Below are 4,296 nucleotides of genomic sequence, written 5' to 3'. Positions count from 1 at the left end.
AGCTTGAACACACACAGCCACAATGACTGACATAAAAGAGAAAGCAAAGGCATCAGAGAGATCCTCAAACCGCAGCTCCCACATGTGGAAACATCTGTTCAAATTGTGGCCACACCTGCTGGCCTGTTTAGAAGAGAGGCAGTTCAGTTTAGGAGAGGCTTATCACCTACTGCAGGGACAACTTCCTGAAGGTATCGGTGGCTGTGTGCATTTTTGTGTGATATTTTTTTTAAGTCACTGTACTTGCCTAGTTGAAAATCAAGTAAAACTTGATTTAGAGGAATAGACATTTTCTCATCAATGTTCGTGACATTTTTGCTTGTAATATCTGAATACTCTGTCTTTGTGGTGATTTTTGCTCTTAACAAAATTTCATCATAAAAGCATAGAGGCATCCTGCATATGGTATATTTTACACTGACCAAATTAGCTGAGAAACACATATTTGTTTGAAAAAATATTTTCTTTTTAAGAAGAGTCTTCACACTGTTAAAAACATCTTATCATCTCTGAGAGAGTAGTGAGGAGCAGAGAGCTGGCTCTGTCCCTGGAGACAGCAGATGGGGCTCCCTTCTTGAACCTACACTGGAGACCAACATAATAATTGTGGGTCACAATCTTCAGACTCAGTGGTTTGCCTAGCATGTGCTCAGCATTGTCAGTTAGTAGCATGCTTTCTCAAATGTCCGCCATGATCATGCTTGCATCTCAGAATATCCCAGAGATTCTGATTTAGGCAGGTGAGACTGAATCATCCATTTGATCTTCCTTATAAGGATTTATTCACCTTCAAATCCCCTCAGACTCAATGCTTCCCTTTTAAGTTTTTTAATGTAGCAAACACTATCCTCCTTGCTTGCTTCCTCTGGGATTTCTACATGGTTTACTGTAATTACTCCCAATGCTAGACCTTGTGTGTTATGAACAAGTTAAAAAAATAGAATCGGAAACGAAACGGTGTGGAAGCATCTTCCTCCCCGACACCACTGCTTTCTTTCTCTTTTTTATGACACCGTATCAAGGAGACAAGATAGCATTTTGTTCTCATAATGTGATGGACAAATCATATGGATGGTCTATTAGGATGATGGATGGGATACATTTTAATAGGAAACATCAACTAGAGCCAATTTCTCCTAGGCTGTCTTTGAAGTCAAATAGTCTCTGTATAGTTAAATTTAATACCCAAGTCTCTTAAGTTTCAAACTTTTCTTCTTAGGAAAACATTGATTGGTTTTTAATTCTGCTCCTCACATGAACCCTTAAAATCTTAGCTCAGAGCACTCGTTACAGGGAGAAGTACCTGAAAATGAAATTTTTTTCCTACAGCCAAATGGATGTCTTGTTTTCAACATCTACTCAGCATATTGTCATGACTATAACTCTGTGATATTCCCTACAGTCTGTTTTTATTCCATAAAGTCAAATTAACCCAATGAAGTTAATTTTGTCCTGTTCTGTTTTATTATAGACTGTATATGTTCTTCAAATAAGAGTTTTGTTCAAAAGATGTTTTTTGGGTGTCTGATATGTGCCAGGATTTATAACTCTTGGTCTTGGAAAGCTTGATCTCTGTTCTTAAACTGTTCTCTGCCTACTGTGCATCAGAAATAAGCGAAATGCAATCTATGTAGTAAGACGTGGTGGATGCTTTGAAAGTTATACATATAAAGTACTTTGGAAGCAAAAATGGTAGAACAAGTAACTCATGGGTTTAAAGAGCTTAAAGTATATTTCTTTTTATGTTGTGTATGAATGTTTCTTATGCATGCATGTCTATCATGTGCATGCAGTAGCCAAGAAAGCCAGAAGACAGCACTGGATCCCCTGAAACTGGAGTTATAGATGGTTGTGAACCACTATGTTGGTGCTGGGAATTGAAGCCAGGTCCTTTGCAAGAGCAGCTAGTGCTCTTAACTGCTACTGAATCACCTCTCCATCCTCAGTGCGTATGTAGAGAATTCTCTTTCTCTCTCTTTTTTAAGTATTCTGCCTGCATGTATATATGTGCATCACATGCATGCCTGGTGTCCAAGGAGGCCATAAGAGGATGTTGGATCTCCTATAACTGGAATTGATAGTTGTGAGGCAACATGTGGGTGCTAGAAAACAAACCTATGTTTTCCATAAGAGCAATAAATGTTCCTAACCACTGAGCTATTTCTCTAGCCCCCATTTTATACTTCTTTTCCCCTCCAGTGTGGGCTACAAGATAGCAATGAATCACACTAAGTGAGATAACCCATTCTGGAGTGTAGACTTCCTCATTCCGTCAAACTGCCCAAGTTGGTAAAGGTAATAGTTCCCCCAAATTAGCTTCTGGTATCATTTTATACTTCTAATTAAAGTAGGATAGTCATAGTATTGTATGGCCTGAAAGTAGAACACTAGTTAAAATGAGACTAGTTTAAAACTCTTCTTAGTCATATGATATTTTAAAAACTTATTTAACTACCATAAAACTTTGGTACCTCCAGATGGTTGTATGTTGCAAGACTTAAAGTTTTCTTCCCAGTTACCACTACTGCCAGCTGATATTCATTCTTGATCTGTGGCCAATACCTTTCAAATAATTCAGAGAGGCCTTGCAAGGGCCCTACAAGGTCTTTATCTCCCATGCTCCTATTTTAGGGAAGTGAGCGTAACCATGGACACAGTCCATCCTGTGAAGCCAGACAGACTTCAGGGTTTCACCTAGGAGCTTCATACAGAATTAGTTCAAGGGTGATACAATTTTCTGCCTTTCTATGTTATTGTTATAATTGTGATTATTGAAGGAAATCTAGCTTTATTTTTTTAAACCCTTAAGAAACTTGGAGAAGCGTAGTCAGTAAAAAAGGAGAGTAAATATCTCAGCTCATTTGTGCTGCTGAAACAGAATAGCAGACTGGCAGCTGGGAAGATGTGTTAGTAAATTATTTTGGGGCAAGCATAAGAACCCGAGGTCAGATGTCCAGCACCTACAGAAAAGCATGGCAGGTCTGTAATTCAATCTCAAGGGAGGCAGATTCTTGGAGCTCCTCTGCTAAAAAGCCTGATCAAATTGGTGAACTCCTGGAGTTCCAGGTTCAGTCAGAGATCCTGTCTCACAAAATAGTAATGCAGAGAGTGCCTGAGGAAGAAGCTAGCATTGACATATGGCTTTCACATGCATGTGTGTACTGCCACGCATGTGCGTGTGCATGTGTGTGTGTATGTGTGTGAGCATGCATGCCTGCATGCACACACACAGAGGAGAGAGAGAGAGAGAGAGAGAGAGAGAGAGAGAGAGAGAGAGAGAGAGAGAGAGAGAGAGAGAGGATAGATTAAATTTTAAAAACCCAAATAACATAATGCTGGGTAACTTATGAAGAGTGGAAATCTGCTCCATAGTTCTAGGGACTTGAAGTTAATAACAAGACACTAGTAGGATTCCTTGTCTGGCATGGACTCCTTTCTGCTTCCATGATGGCTTCTTGTTATTTTGTCCTTTGGAGGGAGAACTGTTGTGTCTTCACATGGCATACAGCAGAAGGCAACCAAGCAGCCTGAAGTCATCCATACAGTGAGTCCTGGTGGCCTAATCACCCTTAAAGTGCCCACTTGTTAACACTATTACATTGGCCATTAATTTTCAACACCTGAAACTGAGAGGTGACACATCCAAACGATAGAATTAAAATTTCTAAGTTCAGAGGTTTTCCTGTTTTCTGAAGAGTGATGGAGACATCTATGATGTTCTCTGGCTCTTCACAGGAAGACATTAAAACTCATGCTCATCCCAGATAGGGAACCAATGAAGCCTGAAGAAATGATTGTATCAAAGAGAGCTTGGTGAACCAATGAGTTTATTGGGGTTGCTTATAGACTCATGAGTGAGGAGATATTTACAGGAGCATTGGTGATTCAGCTCCACTATCAGGAAGCCCACACCAGCATGGTGCCATTTCATGAAAGCTACATGGCTGGAAGTCCTTACCCAACTTGAAAGCACCTCTACCAGTCTCCTCTCCTGAGAAATCACTTCTGCAGTCTTGGAAAGGGGTCTTGTATGTTTCAAGTGTTTCCTGAGTCATGTAAATCTCATGAGATTCCTGAGTTCTGTGAACCTCTTTCCTGCCAGTCTCTTGCCCTCCATACCCCCAGAGAAATACCAGTATTTTAATCAGGTTGCAGGAATGGGCTAGGGTTCACAATTTTCTAGTTGGTCATGAGTATATTTAGAAATGCTTTGCTCTTGTTTGAAGAGAAGGCATTCTTGTGATATTGATCAGCAAATAGTGACAACATGATGCCAGTCTGTACCTGGCTAATTTC

At 40.0% G+C, this 4,296-nt stretch overlaps 1 non-coding gene across 1 annotated transcript; it reads right to left on the bottom strand.

Annotated features, from left to right (window-relative positions):
* Positions 1 to 2,197: 2,197 nt before the first annotated feature.
* Positions 2,198 to 2,326, bottom strand: LOC114709788. Its single transcript, XR_003736981.1, has one exon. It is a non-coding gene; the product is annotated as a small nucleolar RNA SNORA4 (small nucleolar RNA).
* Between the last annotated feature and the right edge of the window lie 1,970 nt (positions 2,327 to 4,296).

The sequence above is a fragment of the Peromyscus leucopus genome, chromosome 6 (assembly GCF_004664715.2).
Source record: "Peromyscus leucopus breed LL Stock chromosome 6, UCI_PerLeu_2.1, whole genome shotgun sequence".
NCBI classification, from domain to species: Eukaryota; Metazoa; Chordata; class Mammalia; order Rodentia; family Cricetidae; genus Peromyscus; species Peromyscus leucopus.
Note: the sequence above shows the minus strand (reverse complement) of the source record. Positions and strands in the feature narration are given on the sequence as shown.